Raw genomic sequence first — 19,422 nt, 5'->3', positions numbered from 1 at the left:
GTATTAGCACTGTGCTTGGCTCTAGTACACACTTAATGAACGTTTGTTGAATTGAACGAAAAGGACCTTATAGGTTATTGAATCCAACCTACTCGTCTCCTTTCCCTCCCATTCCCGCCCTCCCAGTTTTACCTGTGAGGTTGAGTGAATTTGTCCGAGGTGGTACCAGTATTACGCGTCAGGGCCAGGGTCTCTGACTTCAGAACCAGTGTACTGACAGCTGATAAAATCTTCCACTTCTTTCTTCCCACAGCAGCAGCAGCAGCTATAACCTCTATGCTGTTGTTACTTGTCCTTTGTTCTCCAAGAGGACTGTTACATCGGAGAGGTGATGCCGTGACATGCAAGTGAGTTGGATTTAAGTGACAGGACTGTGCAAAGTCACCAGCCTCACTCTCTCCTCCAGAGCCATCTGGGTCCAGTGGCAAGATATAGATCAGAACAATTGGAGATGGCCCTGGATGCAATGGAAGACCTTGGCATTTTAAAGCTAAGGTCTTGAACAGGTCTCCCTGATGTCACGGTCCCCTTCAAGAAAGAAGGACAAACAACAACCTCTGTGAGTAATAGTGGTTGGAGCTGCCCCACTGGGGACCCAACTGGAACTGGCCAGTTGGGTAACACCAGTCACCTCTATGCAGAAGACTGGAATCTACAGCTCCTACCTCAACTTCTCTCTAAAGCTCTAGGCCTGTAGCCCACAGAATCTTACCTGTATCTGCTGGTATAGCAATATATCTATACCTATCGTGTCCCCCATCCCCACCCCAATATGCTCCTCCTTCTGAACTTACTGGTATTTTCTGTCAGTTGCATCATTTGTCTAGTCTCCCAGGTTATAATATTTGCTCTTATCTTAGGCTCTTCCCTTTCTCTTACTCCCATATTCAATCATTTGTCAAGTTCTGTTGATTCCATCTATGCAGCTAGGTGGTGCAGTGGATAGAATGTCTGGCCTGGAGTCAAGAAGACTCTTGAGTTCAAATTTGGCCTCAGACACTTAATAGCTGTGTGACCTTAGTCAAGTCACTTAATCCTGTTTGCTTCAGTTTCCTCATCTATAAAATGTATGGGAGAAGACAATGGCAAACTACTCCAGAATCTTTGCCAAGAAAACCCCAAATGGGGTCAGGAAGGCTCAAACTACTGAAAGACAACAATGAAGAGATAAAGGCAAATATAAACAGTCCCTGTCCTCAAGGACTTTATTGTTTACTGTGAAATGGGATTTGACAGTGTGGATTTAAGCATATTAAAAGGATGGAACAAAAGTTTGAGATGGGGGATTGGAAAGAGTGATCAGATAGAGACTTCTAGGAATATCTGGGAAGGGAAGAGAGTCAGTCAATAAACATCAAGTTCCTAGTTTAAAGAAACCCCACCTATTATGTGCACTAATAAATGAGTGGCAGGCAGGTTTGAAGAAGTCTTTTTGGTGGGAGGCACACTTGACCTGATCACTGAAGGAAGAAAGGATTCTAAAAAAATTCTTTTTTATTTTAAAAATTCCTAAAAGGCACAGATGAGGAGGAAGGGTACTCCAGGCATGTGAGACTACTTATACATGGCAGTAGGTGATGGTGTGTTGAGTTCAGTTAACAGCAGTATATAGCTGAGCCAAAAACAGTTTGGTTGGAATGTCAAGCATGTGAAGGGGAATAATGTAGAATAAGGCTAGAAGGGCCTGGGATGGAAGAGGTGAGCAGGGACCAGATAGATCTAAGGTGGGAAAGATAATTCAAGCAATTATATGGAAAGGGGATGGAAAAATGGTGGTGGAGGATCAATAAGGAGTCTGTTGCAATAGTTCAAATAAGTGGTAATGAAGGTAATGAATGTGAGCTCCTTGAGAGTAGAAACTTTTTTTTTTTGCCTTTCTTTATATCTTCAGGGCTTGGCACATAGTAGGCACTTAACAAATGCTAGTTTACTGATGGGGCTAGAAGTAGGAATGTAGAAGACAGAATTGACAGGACTCAGTAACTAATAGATTGCTGATGTTGTTTGTCCTTTGTTCTCAAAGGTGACCAATGACATCAGGAGGGTGATGTCTTGACTTGCAAGTGAATTGGATTTAAGTGAGGCAAGGCTGTGCAAAGTCACCAGCCGCACTGTCTCCTCCAGAGTCATCGGAGTTCAGTGGCAAGACATAAGTCAAGATGACTCGTGATGGTCACAGATGCAGTGGGAGCCTTGGCCCTTTCAAGCTAAGGTCTTTCCCAGTTCTCAATTGGTAACTGATGGTATGTGAGGGGTGAAGGAGAGGCAAAGGCACCAAGTTTACAAATGTGGGAAACCTGATGAATGATGGTACCACTGATAGAAACAGGGAAACAGAAGGAGGAACAGCTTTAGAAGAAAAGGAGGCAAGGTGCCATAGTGCTGGTGTTGGACTGAAGAAGACCCGAGTTCCAATCCTGCTTTACCCTCAGCAAATCACTTAACCTTTCACAGCCACAGTTTCCTCATCTGTAAAATGGGGATTTATAACATTACCCACCTCAAAGGTTATAGTGAGGATCAAATGAAATATGTAAGGATGTGATAGGACCAGTGTTTCCATGATGCAGCTTCTTTCCAAACCCACCCACAACAGGAGGAGATTTTTCCGAAAAGAAGACAAAGCTATCCTCAGGGCACCATTGGTCCTGGCTTCCTTAGTGGAGTTTCACAATCATCTAGTGGTATACAAAGTCCCAATCATATAGAGTCTTGGCTTCTTAGACTTGGTGGGTGCCTAAGACCAAGCGAGCCATCATACCCTGATGACCTATTTTAATTTCATTTTATTTTTAATTTGTACAGTGAAGCAATCATTTCTACAACATAGTATAATAAAAAGATGATCATACATGAAACTGTAAATCTATTATGTACACAGCTTGCTATTCCTTTTAAATATATAATAAAATTATCATGTAAATTTCTTTTTTTCTCCCCTCCCCCCCACCATACAAATGGCTACTCTTAGTCACAAATATGTATACATGTGTGTCATCTAACCTGAATTAGAGGGCGCTGGCTGGTATTAGAGTGCTTTGCCCACCTTAAAGTGTATTCATAAATGCTAGCTATTTTCATATTGGGCTTGGTTTTAATCATGTTGAGTTTGAAATGCTGTTGAGAGATCCAGACAGAGGTGTCCTTTACATTGAGGAGGTAGCCGAGGCACAGAAATTAAATGACTTGTCCAAGGTAACACAGCTGATTTGAACTTGGCTTCCTGACTCCTCCTGGTGCTCTATCCACTGAGCCACCTAGCTGCCTCATAAGATGAGCCTTTGCTTGGGGCTCTGATCAACTCCCTCTAGTGAGAGTAGGCTGATTGATGGTGTAGAGTGTTGGGCCTGGAGTCAAGAAGATTTGAGTTTGAATTCTGCCCATGGTAGTTACATGTACCCTCCCTGACACAGCCTGAGAAGAAAGTTCCTGGACCCCAAGTTTCTGGCTCAATCTTAGACAGGCAGTGGCAGAACCTCTTAGTTTGAGACATGGCAGTCATGGGACGCAGAACTACGGGTGTCTCCTGAGTTTTGAAGTTTGAGTGCCTGAATCTCAGCTTTCTTAGTGAGTCTTAGAGAGGGGATTTCCTTGTCCACACCAGCCTCAGGGTGACTTCTTCAACAATCCCCAATAGAAGAGTTTGGGATCCAGCCTTCTAGAAAGAGAAGTTGGGAGCTACAGATGAGCACTAGGCATTCTGTAATTCAGTGCTCCAGGGAGGCAATGAGAGGCATGGGCAGCACTAGCCTCTAGGGGAGAAAATACTAAGGGCTAAGAGAAATGTTTATTTCTGTCTTATGTTAATAACCATTTACTATTGGGGAGATCCAAGATCTCTCCCTTTCTTAGTTCCTCATTCTCTACTGGGTTAAATCAGCCCATAAAGAACAGGACTGATAATGAGATTGGATTTAACATTCTCTTCAATCTTGTTCCGACCTCATTCCACTAGGAAAGTTTAGATCTGATCAAAAGGTAAAGAAATTTGGGTTTAGGTAAATTGGTGGACTCCAGCCCATTGTGTTTTAGTCACACAGGTCTGAGTAGAAGTGGATTTTCCTTTTTGTCTAGATTACTTTAGACAGGTGGTAGTCTGGTATAGATAAGTCTTTTTGTCTATGACTGAGTGATCAGTCATGTTCTGCCCCCTCACCCTCATTAGAATAGGCCCATCTCTCATTATAATATTCATTCTCTCATTACTTGTTAACCAATCAGAGTTGGTTTCCACTCTCAGGATCACTCAGTCTTCCAAGGGCATGTAAGCGTTGGGTGGGTTCCATGAGGGGGCTTCAGTTTAAGAGAGGTGGCCAAATGACTATCCTTTTGTTAATTATTTGCTAACCATAATTAATGAAATGATTATTAATTACCTAGAAATTATGTCTCTCGAGCTTTTCATATGTCACAGGGCCTAAGTAAGGGACTATGGCCATGAGATAGGGACAGCTTTTGCCCTTTGATATTATTGTGAGTTATTTGGACAGGGAAAGATAGTGAGTTATTTGGACAGGTAACCCCTATCTAGAAACCCAGTGCTCTTTGTGTTCTTTCCAGAGGGTGTCCAAGCATAGTAGTAGGGAGTGTCTAAGCAGCACAGTAGCATAAAGCTATGGGACTCACCAGAATGTCAATCACTTGATAATTAGCATTTATTAAGCTCCTACTATGTGCCAAACACTGTGCTAAGTGCTCTCAGGGGTTGCCTGTCTTGTAACCTTAAGTAACCTTAAATGGATTTCAGGGAAAATCCTCTACCTCAGGGTAGTGTATAAAGCTGGATGCAAGTAAACAAGAATACTCACAAGAATACACACACACACACACACACACACACACACACACACACATTTATTCTTGGCACCCAAGTTTATTTCTCTTCTGATAGCAGTTTAAACCACAGGGCAGTCTGAAGGGGAGAATGGGGAGTGGGAGAGCACCCATGGGAAAATAAAATCATATTAATTATTTGTTTACAGCTAGGTCCTGATTAGTGCTAATAATGAATCCTCTAAAGTGGTCACAAGCATTCAAATTCACATTATTTGACATTATAACTATGGAAAGATGGTAATTGGTTCCACTGCAGTGGAAATATACAATGAGAATACATAAAATTTATAAATTCAAATAATAAGACAACTTCTAGGGGCTCATTCACACCAATGGAGACCTAGCTATACAGTGATCCCTTCCACACCATGACTTTCCCCATCGTGGTTTCCATAGGTTGTGGGTTGGCCTAAGAAATTAAATGAGAATTTTTCTGGAGTTTTGTGGAAGCCACAGTGTATCAGTAATTAAGGTGGGACTTTTTGCTGTTCCTCTCTCAAGTGCCTTTAATGATTCTGGCCTTCATTTGAATGGGGTAGATAAAGTAGGATCTTGTCTTGGAATGTTTCTCAACACTAAGACAATCAGAAGTCATTGACTTGTATTTGGTGGTACTAGGGATTAACTTTCCCACACCCTAAATGGGATTTTTCCCTGTTCTTTGTTTGAGGACTTCTCAGCATTGAGGTAATTGAGTGCCTCAGGGCCCTGAGATGTATGTATAAGATCCAAGGTTGGAGTTTGACTTTTGGGGCACACTCAGCTGTAGCTGCCCCCCACCCTTTGTAACCCAGATAGATGTCGGTGATTATCTGGTAACTATGAATTGTGATTTGAATCAGACAAGGCGTGTCTGTTGATGTTTGTAATTTGTTTGTATTTGCCTTGAAGTTCAGGGTGCTGGCTTTTCCCCCCTGAGCTAAGTGAATGATATTTGTATATTGGATTAAAGTGAGATTGTTAACCCCTTTAAGTCTTTCCTCAGTAAAGCAGATCAAAGAACCTGTGCTGGAAGCTCCTTGGTCTTGTTGGGTCTTACACCTCACAGTAGCTGCTAGCAAAATTGTTGTTACACACAGACGAAGCATGAAGCCCAGCAGACAACACAGAAAAAGTTTAGAAACTCAGAAATGCATAAATATATGTATAGTATTGTCTAATATAAATAAAAATTTTGTAATAAGTACTGTAAACATCCCAAACAAGAAAAAGAAAAAAATTCAGACTTCTTCTCTGATATGAAGGGAGAGCCAAAAAATTTTACATGGGATTCCACGTAAATTCCAGATTTGGGGAGGAGCTGCACCCTTAAACCCCCCACGATGTGGAAGGGATAACAGTACCACTATAATTCCTTTTGCATTTTCTGTGGGGTGGAGTAAAAGCTTTCCTCTACCCAGAATGCATTGTGACTGAGTTATTGAGTACATGACTTACCCACAACTGTGGACACATGAACACAAGTTATAGTCAAACTATGTTCTAAGATTTCCACGTGTAAAGTCTGAAGTCAAAGAGGGAGATTTTGGGAGTTGTACCCAAGGTTAAGCTTGGTCTATGTAAGCCTAGAGCTTAAGGGCAACTATAAGGCCATGGGTTATAGTGTCAATGATTAAATAGATGGAAAAACTGGCATATGGTAGTGTCTTTGACAGAAACATTGAAGTTGTTAAGTAGGAATGGCTTTAGAGGGAATGTTAATCAGCTTAGTTGTGAAACCTAGGTCTATCAATTTAAAGCTGGAAGAGGCCTCGGAGACCATCTAGTTTAACCCCCTCACTTTATAAGGGAGGAAATTAAATATTTATAGTTATATCATTACATTTTACATTTGTATAAATTAAAATTTTAATATTTACATTTACATAAATTTAAATATTTAAAACTATAGGGGAAGAAATTAACCTAGAGACGTTAGGTGACTTGGCTAAGGTCACACAGGAAGTGCATCAGAATTGAGATTTGAACCCAGGTCTTCTGACTCCAAAAATGGTAAGTATCCTTTCCATTGTACCACACCTGTGCCTAATCCAGGCAACTGCTCAGGCATGGGGCCAGTCTTGTGCCTGGTGTGGTCTGCGGTTGGGCTTGTCCTGTTTTTTGACTCACTCTGATTATTTACTTTTTGCTTTCCCTTTTGTCTAGGGTCCCCTCAGTCTTTAGCACCTGCTTTAGCAGGTAGGGGTGAGGTAGAATACACAGGCTTGGGTGTATTTTTATAATTTGTAAAAATCCAGGGGGACAGCCAGGTGGCACAGTGGATAGAGTGCCGGGCCTGGAGTCAGGAAGATTCATCTCCCTGAAGTCAAACATTTACTAGATACGTGACCCTGGGTAAGTCCCTTGATCCTGTTTGTGTCAGTTTCCCATCTGTAAAATGAGCTGGAGAAGTAAATGGTAAACCACTCTAGTATCTTTGCCAAGAAAACCCCAAATGGGGTCATGTAGAGTCAGATATGACTGAAGAACAACTAAAAGAGTTGCTAAATAACAATGAAAAATGTCTAGGGGTCAAGCCTCTGGGTGCGTGGAGAGAGCTCCATGTACTGCATAAAGGATAGACAAAAAGTTGAATTGGGTCAGGAAAAAGGCTGATGAAGAATTGGAAATGGTTAGCTTTCTATTATTTCTGAGGGTGCCTAAATATGATGTTGAAACTGAAAGAGACTTCATAAAGATGCGGGATCATGGAATTATAAGAGCACAGATTTACAGCTGGAAGAGACCTTAGGAGCTAGCTGTAGTCCAACCCCTTTGATTTATAGAGGAGAGACTGAGGACATTGTGATTTGCCCAAGGTCTCACAGGTCATAAGTAGCAAAGCCAGGATTTGAATCCAGGTCCATAAAGGTAGAATACAGATTTAAACTTATGTTTTAACTTTGTGAAGCTGCTAATTAGGTGATAGATTCTCAGAACATTGTAAAATTAAATCTTTAGTTTTCTTGATTAATTAAGGCCTTCTTATTAATTGCTGGGCAGTTCTCTCCATTTATTTTAAATTTGCCCAGTGGCAACAAGAAAATATGAAAAGAATCTCTCTCCTGTTACCACTGGATAAATAATCAGCTCAGATTTCCATTGAGCTTCTAATTTGTGAACCATTAACTCAGGGGTAAGAGTCCCATGGCCTAGTGAGTAGAGACTTGGCATGGACTCAAGTCTTGCCTCTGATGCTCACAGGCTGTGTGAATGAGGGCAGAAGCAGAACACTTAGCCACTTATTAATGTTTCACTTTTACATAGTACTTTTTAAAAAATTTATTTTTTATTTTTAGTTTACAACACTCAGTTCCACAAGTTTTTGAGTTCCAAATTTTCTCACCCTTCCTCTCCTTTCCCCGTCCCTGCCAAGACGGCATGTAATCTGATATAGGTTCTACACATACCTCTGAATTAAACTTATTTACACAATAGTCAGGTTGTAAAGAATTATAACCAATGGAATGAATCATGAGAAAGAAGAAACAAAACCAAAAAAGAAGGAAACAGAACAAAACAAAACAAAACAAAAAAGAGAACAAATGGTTTGCCTCAATCTACATTCAGACTCCATAATTCTTTCTCTTAATGTGGATGGCTTTTTCCATCATGAGTCTTTTGGAGCTGTCTTTGAACCTTGCATTGATGAGAAAAGCCAAGTCTATAAAAATTAGTCCTTACAGATACTGTTCTCCTGGTTCTGCTCTCCTCACTGAGCATCAGTTCATACAGGTCTTTCCAGGTTATTATGAAGTCCGTCTGCTCCTCATTTCTTATAGCACAATAGTATTCCATCACATTCATATACCACAACTTGCTTAGCTATCCCACAATTGATGGCATCCCCTTGATTTCCAATTCTTTGCCACCACAAAAAGAGCTGCTATAAATATTTTTGTACATACTGGTCCATTTCCCACTTGTGTGATCTCTTTGGAATATAGCCCTGGAAGTGGTATTGCTGGGTCAAAGGGTATTACATAGTACTTTTATCAAAAAACACTTTATATACATTACTATTTATTCTTTGCAACAAACCTGTGGAAGTAAGAAGGTCTAGATTTAAGCCCCTCTTTTACAGAGGACACTTCCCAAGACCACAGAAGCTTCAAAATGACAGGTGGTGCCCAAATACAGGGCCATTTTTCATTATACTATGCCCAATTAGATTGTGAAATCCCTGAGGGCAGGGTTCATATTTTTGCCCCCCCCCCCTTTTTTTTTTTGCATTCCTAGTACTTAGCACATGTGCTTGGCACATAGTAAGTGGTTAATAAATGCTTGTTTGTCACATGATAACTTTATTATATATTTAAAGGAATAGCAAGTTGTACATATTAATTTTGTAGTTTCATGTACAAACATCTTTTTTTCTACTCTACTATATTATGAAAATGCTTGTTTTATTTCTTAAGATCAGAATAAAATAAATAAAAAATTTAAAAATAAATAAATGCTTGTTGACTTGATTCAATTTGACCCTGGGCAAGTCAATTAACCTCTGAGTGCCCAGGCAACCCTCCGAGAATATACATTGTAGAGTAGGTATTTTCATTGATACCAATGGAATCACAGGTCCCTTTGCAAAAAAGCTCAGGGTTAGAGTCTCCGCTCCTCTCTCTCTGACAAGAGTCTCTTATCACATCAGGGAGGTTAGCAGTTGGCTCTGGGAGCAGTTTTACCATGTGGTTTTCTCTTGACAGACGATAAATTAATGCGCTTGCTTTCTGTTGCAGCTGGCTATGCTTTGCCATCTTCTCCTCTTGCCTGAGCATGTACAGATCTTTAAAGAAGCCTGCCTTACTCTGAAAAGTGCTTCTCTGAGTTCAATTTCCGCCAGGACTGGTTCTGTTCCAGATCAGCAGATTTCATTCATGTCGGGCGCTGCGGCCTCCCTTATACTTCAAAAATAGTGAGATAGGGATTGCCTCATTACAGCTGAATCCTTAGGGACTTGCTCCTGACTGTATCAGTCTACCACCAACTTATTCATTATAGTTAGTGTTGTGATGAGAAAGTCCCCAGTAGACAATGTAAATTTAAAACAATTTTTCTCTTCATAGACTAGTTTTTCTAAGAAACCTGGCTACTAAATGGATTGGCTTTTCTTAACTGGATATACTCTAATGCTCCAGGGAATCTGTAATCTTATCAATGTGCTCATTTCCTTCAATGAAGCAGGCCACAACCCACCCATACCTGCCTATTCTGTGTCTCTTTTCAGTGTTTTTTCATAAGTTCCCTACAAAGGGTCCACTCAATGTGTACAAGGCCTTTCTTGCTTTTTTCTGACAGTATGTTACATTGTATTTTCCATGTGATGAGCCTGTCTTCTTTTTTGATCATATGTTTCTTTAATAACATCCTTGATTCCATTTCTTCTTTGCCATTTCTTAATCTGTTGTGGGTGGCTCATACCCGCTACATCCTTCTCTAGTGTCCACTGAGTGATAATTGATTTTTATTTCTTTGGAGATTGCAGTATTTAAAAAATAGTAATTGTATAATAATACTGGTAGAGTATAGGTATTAAAAAAAATATAGGCCTTTGTTTCTAGAAGGAGTTTGGGGTTATTAAGGGAAATTTGCAATTCCCCAAAGGCAAACTGGCCTGTTCTCCTGACTTAATCCTGTAACCAGAATTGTCTTTGTTTTCTTTGAGTGACTCAATTTATCTCAGTGAGCTTTACTAGGTGCTAAGCCCCAGGCCCAAACCCCATTAGGTGTTAATGTAATCCATGTGGATGTGAACATCCCAGGGTCCTACAGGGAGGGGCCAACTCAAGAACCAATCACCAGAGCCTGAGCTCTGGTGATTCAGATGATGTCTGATGATGTCTAAAGCCCTATAAGAAGGGAGGACAGAGCTATTGGTGCAGGGCTCTGGAGATGGTGTTGATGAGGAGACTCCGGGCAGCTGTAGCTAAGGAGCCCTCCAGCTTGTAAACCCGGATGTTGAAACTTTGTTGAACTGTGGTAACTATCTGTTGGGACTTGAATCAGACAAAGTCTATTGATGTCTGTAATTTGCATTTTGTTTTGAAGTTCAGGGTGCTGGTTTTTTTTCCCCTGAACTAACTGAATGATATTTGAATTAAAAGTAAGCTTGTCAACCCCTTCACCTTGCTTTCCTTAATTAAGCAGATCGAAAGAACCTGTGCTGTTGGCAGCTTTCTGGGTGTTGGCTGTGGGTGAATCTTATACCCCCACAGAGGCTGCCAGCCGGGTTGTTGACACATATGGCGTAGTCGGTAGGATCTGGCTTTAACAAGGAAGCATGGGGTGTTGGGGTACTAGGCTGGTTGAATGTTTCCCAGTTTTTGGATTTCTCTTTGTACTTGGAGTGGCTATGGTTCTGTGCAGCCTCAGGAGCAACAAAGTCCTGAAGGAAGACAGACCGGTGGAAGTGCTGGGCATGGTTTCCTGGGGGCCCAGAGCAGGAGATAATCCCTTCTTCCCAGGGCTTAAGCTGATAAGCCTGGCCCCGGAGCACTGTGCTGAAAGGGTAAAAGTCTTGAGATTATATCGTATATGGAGTTTTGAAACAGGAGTGGAGAATGGCCTTGGAGAGGTGGAGAATGGCCTTCCTACAGATTTGGGAGGAGGGGCTGGTGAGGAGAAAGAAGAAGCAGACAGCAGCTGCCAAAATATTGATCCAAGAGACTACCTGCATAAGAACTTTGGAAAGGTGAGAGCAGTGAGCTGCTTTCCAGCTGACTTTGGTGAGGTGAGCACAAAGATGGGGAACCACCTACATCAGGATTCCAGAAGAAGCCAGGTGAGGCCAGCTGGAGTTGGAACCCAGGAGCCTGAAATCCAGCCCTGGCAGCAGCAAGGCACTGAGTCTGCCTTTTTGGTCCCTTCAGCTTGGGCTGCTTGGGATCCAGGAGGGAGGCATGGATTTGTTTTTGTTGGGGTGGGGGAAGTGCCTTGGACCCCCAGGGACCCCACCCTGTTGGCTTTATTGCCCAGCAGACCCTCCAGACTTGGAACCAGGGACTGGAACTTAATGGGGAGAACAGACCCTAAAAGAACTTTGTTTGAACTCTTTCTTTGAAATTGGGACTTTGGGTGCCACGTGGAAGCCTGCAATGCCAGTGTGCTGCTGAATAAGCACTTTATTTGGACACTTTATGAGTTTAAGAGATTAACTTGCTTTGACCTAGGGGTGGACATTTGAATTATTAATAATTATTTTGGGGATGATTGATTGAAGAGATTATCTTGCTGGGACCTAGGGGTGGATCACATTTGAATTGTAAACCAATATTTGGGAATGTCACTGAATGATATGTTTTGCTTTATTGTGAATGATATGTTTTAGTTTTCTTTGTAATTGGATCACAATGTATGTTCTAGGATACATGGCTGATTAGATTATGTATCCTAGAACAAGGGGTGGTGTGTAACCAGAATTGTCTTTGTTTTCTTTGAGTGACTCAATTTATCTCAGTGAGCTTTACTAGGTGCTAAGCCCCAGGCCCAAACCCCATTAGGTGTTAATGTAATCCATGTGGATGTGAACATCCCAGGGTCCTACAGGGAGGGGCCAACTCAAGAACCAATCACCAGAGCCTGAGCTCTGGTGATTCAGATGATGTCTGATGATGTCTAAAGCCCTATAAGAAGGGAGGACAGAGCTATTGGTGCAGGGCTCTGGAGATGGTGTTGATGAGGAGACTCCGGGCAGCTGTAGCTAAGGAGCCCTCCAGCTTGTAAACCCGGATGTTGAAACTTTGTTGAACTGTGGTAACTATCTGTTGGGACTTGAATCAGACAAAGTCTATTGATGTCTGTAATTTGCATTTTGTTTTGAAGTTCAGGGTGCTGGTTTTTTTTCCCCTGAACTAACTGAATGATATTTGAATTAAAAGTAAGCTTGTCAACCCCTTCACCTTGCTTTCCTTAATTAAGCAGATGGAAAGAACCTGTGCTGTTGGCAGCTTTCTGGGTGTTGGCTGTGGGTGAATCTTATACCCCCACAGAGGCTGCCAGCCGGGTTGTTGACACAAATCCTTAAACCAGTCAGGCAATACACATACTTTAAGCCCTTACGATGTGCAGGGCTCTGTGCTAAGTATACAAAAAGAGGCAAAAAATAGTCCCTGCTCTCAAGGAGTTCACAATCTAATGCGGGCAAAAATAAGCAAACAACTGTGTATGAACACGCTATATATAGGAGAAATAGGAAATAATTAACAGCAATGAAATTAAGATGTTTTGAGAGGGGCTTATGGGAGAAGATGGGATTTTAGTTGGAACTTAAAGGAAGTCAGGAAAGTCAGTAGGCAGAATTGAGAAATGAGAGCTTCCAGGCATGGGGGACAGCCAGAAAAAATGCCAGGAGCCAAGGGATGGAGGGTCTTGTCTGTGGAACATCCAGGAAGCCAGGGTCACTGGATTGAAAAGTAAATGTTGGGGAATACGGTATAAGAAGGCTGGAAAGGTAGGAGAGGCTAGGTTATGGTATTCTGATGTTGAATGCCTTTTGTATTTGATCTTGGAGGCATCAGGAGCCACTGGAATTTATTGAGTAGAAGGGTAACATGGTCAGACTTGTGCTTTAGGAAAATCACTTTGGTGGCTGAATGTAGGATGGACTGGAGTGGGGTGAGACTTGAGGCAGGCAGACCCATCCGCAGGCTATTGCAATAGTTCAAGCATGAGGTGATGAAATCCCAAACAAGGGTGGTGGCAGTGTCAGAGGAGAGAAAGGGGCATACCTTGGCAGCTTGGATAAAAGGGGTGGGAATGGGGGGATGGGGAGAGACAGCGAAGAATCCAGTATGACTCCTAGGTTGTGAGCCTGAGGTACTAGAAGAATGGTGTTGCCCTCTACAGTAATAGGGAAGGGAGGAGGAGAGGGTTTAGGGGGAAAGATGCTGAGTTCTCTTTTGGACATGCTGAGTTTAAAATGTCTATTGAATGTCCAGCTGGAGATATGTGAAAGGCAGTTAGAGATATGATATTGGCAGGACATGCAGATTTGACAATTTCAGCATAAAGATTGTAATTGTCTATTTGTAGCATTTGTCTAAGAAATACATACCAATGGTTAAGCTCAATAGGTTGTCTATGTGACTGAAGGTCTGGGCAATAGAAATTCTTCATTCACTTGGTTTTTCCAAGTGAATGAAGTTACGTTGTGATGAGTTACTCTAAACTCTAGAGTGGGTATGGATCTTGTCCAGGAGGCTCAGCAATGTTCTGGGACTTGATAAAACCATCATGATTTTATCCACTAGGAGGCACTTCTAGAGGAATTCGTTAACTAAAGGGAATCCCTATTTACCTTGAACTCAGTGCCGATCTCCTCTATGATAGTGATGAGCACCTTCTCAAGCATGTATACCTTTGTTTTGTGCCTTTCCTGGTATTAGAAATCTGAGGATTTCTGAACAAAATTGTTCCTATTTTTATGTCTTTCATGAAATTCTGAATAATAGTGACATAAACACTCCAAGGTGTTTTCTTGTTGGAAAAGAGAGTCTATGGTAGTATTTTGCCCTACCAATGAAATGTTTTTTTTTAATAGTTAATAAGCATAGCAGGGTATTCTATTGTTTATATGTTTCAATCAAGTATGTAATGGCAGAGATGTAACGACTAGGGAATGTTACTTGTGAAAGCCATCCTGTTCCTTACTAATATCCTAAACTGTGTCTGTGTAGATGGGAAAATAGGCATATAGGTTAGTTGTTTTCTTGGTTGCCTTTTTGAGTGTTAATAAGGTATGAGATTTATTTATTCCTCTCTCTCTCTCTCTCTCTCTCTCTCTCTCTCTCTTTCTTACAATGGCATGTTTGCTGAGAGAGTATAACGAGGACAGAAGTATAAATACATCTTCCCCAAACTGGTTCACACTGTTTTCTTTACATATCTACTAGGCCCCTAGGAAGAGTGGACTGAAACTTTAAAGCAATGACTTCCAAAAATTCACCCCACCAGGTTCCCTTCTGGGTATGGCATAGTTGCTGGTTAAATTGCTCCCTTGCTTTCAGACTGTGATGTCTTGGCTACCAGGTACACTGCTGGGTCTGTCAAATAGGTGGTTCCTCAGGACTGATCCAAGATTTTTTCCATGCCTTTGATAGCTTCTCCTTTAGATGCCTTGTGATCCTTCAACACCCTCACAATTATGTTGCCTCCAACATGAGTCTTTTCTATATATGTTGGGTTTAATCCAGCTGCTTTTCCTACTTTTTATTCTTTTTAGTGCCATGTCTATTTCTCCTCTGTAATCACATCTGGGTCTAGGATGATAGAGTAAAAGTATGGTTCTTAATGATGAAAAATTTTGTTAAAACATCTTTACAGTTTGTTGTCCTTCCATTTTCATCCTCAGCACCCTTGGAATTACTTTGCTCATTTGGGTCTCCCACCAAACTTTCTTTAAACTAGTTTTACCCTCTACCACTTCTCATTACATTATGAAGCAATACTGATCATAATCTTTGCTCATCTTACAAAAGATTTTTAAAGATAAATTTGTACTCCAAAATAGTTTTGTCTTTGGGTAATATAGCTCTCTACTTGACAAATAAATCGAGAGTTTGCTGACAAAGGCATTTTAAAAGTTCTTTTGTTTTCCTTATTATAGTTATGAACAAAGACAGATTTCTGAAGGAAATTATTTTAATTTGTGCCTATGTCCTTTACATGTGCTATTTTAAACCATTAGTAACTTGGTTAGAGTTTTAATTGTATACCATATATCTTTTTCTCATTTTTATTCTTCTACCTCTTTATTAATTTTGCTTTGTTCTACTATTTTGCACACAGACTAATTCAGAAATAACTGCCACATCAGTGATGAGTCATTTCCTATCTGTTAAAAAGGAATCAATTTAGAGTTTTGGTAATGATACTTGGTGTTTGCTATGTCTAACATTTAACTCTTTTCTGAAGACAAAGTACATCCTGATATATAAATGTAAGGCTTCTGTGGAGTCTGCAAGTCTTTGAAGTCACGTTCCTTACTCCTGTTCCATGTTTTCCAACAAATTTCTTGCAGTCCTCACCCATTGTCACCTTTGCCTTGACACCACCAAATGTTAAAGTTATATGTTGATTTAATTTATAGCTAGAGCTTGTAGAATTTCTCTATCTCTTTATGCTTTGCAATTATTTTCATTGATGTCTTTTTGCAAAAAATACTTTATATCCTGTCTTCCCCAACCTTCCCCATTTTCTCCTACTTTACTGCCTTGCATGTACTGTGCAATCCTGTGACCCTGGCATCCTTTCTGGTCCTCACATAAGACACTCCATTTCCTAAGTATTTTCGCTGGCTGAACCTCATGCCTGAAACTCTCTCTCTTCCTCTCCTTTTCTCTAGCTTCCCTGGATTTCCTTCAAGTTCCAGGAAGATCCCATCTTCTACAAGAAGCCTTTCCTATCCCCCTTAATATTAGTGCCTTCCCTCTGTTGATTATTTCCAATTTATTCTGTATGTATCTTGTCTGTAAAGAACTGTTTACATGTCATCTCCCTCATTAGACTGTGAGCTCCTTGAAGGTAACTTGCACCTTTAATTGTATCTACAGCACTTAGGACAGTGTCTGGAACATAGTAGGTATTTAATAAATGCTACAATAGGAAATGGCTAAATGTCCCATAGAATGATGTTTCTAGTGGCTTCTGAGTGCATGATCAAACCAATGCTGCCAACTCCTTTATTTGCCTCTTCAAAGAGACTCTTTGAACCATCTGTCTACCCAACTAGAACTTTCTTCTTTCTTCCGTTTTCATCTGTAACTAGAACGTCAAGATTGATTACATAAAAACCCAGTGTTGTACGTACACACACACACACACACACACAGAGGGAGTTTAAACTTTAATCTACTGTCTCTGGTTTAAAGAAGGCCTTTTGGGTCACCTAGCAAAGCAAATCCACATGGTTTAAGATGTCTAGATGACAGCTCATTATACAATACACAGATGTTGGCAGAGGTCATTTAACCGAGCTACTAGGGAAGCTGATATAGACAGGAGCTCCCCAATGGCGAGGGGATTTGAAACTTTTATAAGAAGATCAGTCCAAGGAACAGCACCTGTCCACTCCATTAGTAGGCTTTACAAATGTTATTTCCTTTTAACCTCCTATCAATCCTGGGAGGCAGGTGCTATTAGTATCTCCACTTTACAGATGAAGTAACTGAGGCAGACAGAGGTTCAGTGATTTGCTCAATTTCACAGACCTAGTGAGTGTCTGAGACCAAGTCTGAACACGCATCTTCCCTATTCCAAGTTCAGTCCTTTGTGCACTGTGCTACCAAGCTGCCTTATATCATGGGCTGGTTGTGTGTATATACTGGGCTGAGGAGTTTTTTAGACCCAGGTGAGCTCGGCTACCCAGCTCTTCTTCCCAGCTTTCACTAAAGAAACCTCATGGAGTCACTGTTGAGGCTAGACATAAGATATCAGCTCAATGTTTCTCATTTTCCACCTCTACCTCACCCCCTCCCCAAACAAAGCAAAACAAAAAAAAACCCCAAAACCCATAGCTGGGGCAAGATCATCTTGGTTCTCCTAGACCCCATTTCAAGGAAATCAGATACTCCCCAAATTCAACTTTCCAAAACAGAAGCAAAAGGGGATTGGTCTCAATACAGGGCTCCTTTAAATTTTAAGTTCTTTTAGTGCATTTCAGAAATGATTTAATACTAGCAAAGGGTAATTTACACACTTCTTTGCAGAAACACACTGGTTACATAGACTTGTGCAGAGGAAAATCCATAGGTACATGACCTCCTAAAAATCTCCCCAAAGGCAAAGAAAGAGTACTGTTTTCAGAATGAAATGGCGTCTGTCCTAGGCAGAGCCAAGTTCAGATTCGGCAGTGTGCAGTTCGTCTCCTTGATGTATATGCATTTGATTATCTTAACAGTCCCCTGACATCCCCAAGAGGCATAGGCAGTGGAAAAATAAGACCAGAGAGACTCAGTCATGGGGACGTGGTGCCATACTGATTCCCCAGGAGCTGGGAACCACACCTCAGTCTCCTCACTCCCAGGTTCTCACGCCAGCTATGGTTCTGGGCTTCCTGCCCTGGGAAGGGGCCTGGGTGGTGGTTGTATTTGCCAGGGCACCCAGACCCCGTCTGGCTTTCGATAAATGTCAGGGAACAACAATGAGGATAGTAATAACACAGAAGGGACTGTTTATTCTTATGGACATTCGCATGGATGAGATAACATTATGGGCTCCTGCTTCCCTCCCCCCAGTCTGCAGCATGAGCAAAGTGTGGGAAGGAAAAGATGGACTCTGCATTCTTGATGCAGATTCTCCCTTTGCTACAAAGAGGGTATTGTCTTTGATCTTGAATGTTCCTCCTTCACTCTCTAACTTTTCTTCATCTTGCCTATGGACAAACCCTTATTCTGCTGGATTACTTGCCCACAGAAGGGGAGAAAGTCCTGGGTAAACTGTAGTGTGCTATCACTGATGTGGATTTGGAGAAAAAGGAAACAGGACTTCTCTACTTATGTGACATCACATGCAATGGTTGTTGTGACCGGTCCTGGCTTTTGGACTAGGTAAAGTAGCTGATGGCTTTCATGGTGTTATGTAAGGGGCACCTAGATGGTAGAATTTAAAGGGCAGCACGACCTAGTCCCAAATGCTTCCCATCCCGCCAGGGCAGTGCACACCTTTACCTGAGACTCTTAGAATTCAGTGTCCTTCCTATGAGCTACAGGACAAAAGTGGAAACATCACTTCTGAGAGACACAGAGACAGAGATAGACAGAGATGGACAGAGGGACAGAGAAAGAGAGACGGAGAGAAGAAGTGATTGGAAAGAGAGGGGAGACTGGTGGAAGAAGAGAAGAGAAGGAGAGAGAAGAAAAGAAGAGAAAGAGGGAGGAAGAGAGAAAGAGGAGAGAGAGAAGGGGGAGGGAGAGGAAGAGAAGAGAGAGGGAGAGGGGAGGGAGAGAGATCGATCTTCTAGCATTTGACCATTTGCACATTAATATATATTAGTTTATCAGACTAGCTGTCACCTTGGAAGTCAAAGAAAGCTCAGCCTGTGGTGGATGGAACATGGTTCATTTAAGCTTTAAGGAGTACACAGTAAAGAATATCAGAACCATGGCAATGAGGATAATGGGTTAGGGCAGGGGTGGGGAACCTGCAGCCTTATGGCCGTATATGGCCCTCTACATCCTCAAGTGTGGCCCTTTGACTGAATACAAACTTCATAGAACAAATCCCCTTATGTGAAGTTTGGATTCAGTCAAAGGGCTGCACTTGAGGACCTAGAAGGTCACATGTGGCTTTGAGGCCATAGGTTCCCCACCCTGGGTTAGGGAAGGGGGAAAGCAAATATCAGTTGAATGGTAGAGGACAGAACTGACTATGGTGCAGTAGTGGGACATCCAAATGTGGCAGGAATTATGTATGTAGGTTCTGGACCAGGGATGGCTGGGAGAATGATATGGGGCATATATAGGTGGCATCTTCCTAAGAAGTAGAACAGAGGGATAGTAAAGCAGTGGGGCAAAGAGAACATTGAACTGGCAGTCAGAAGATTTGGCTTGCTAATTACTGACTTTGTGACACTGGGCAAGTCACTTAACTCCTCTGGGCCCCAGTTTCCTT

Source organism: Trichosurus vulpecula, chromosome 1, assembly GCF_011100635.1.
Source record: "Trichosurus vulpecula isolate mTriVul1 chromosome 1, mTriVul1.pri, whole genome shotgun sequence".
Lineage (NCBI taxonomy): Eukaryota > Metazoa > Chordata > Mammalia > Diprotodontia > Phalangeridae > Trichosurus > Trichosurus vulpecula.
This window is presented reverse-complemented; position numbering follows the sequence as displayed.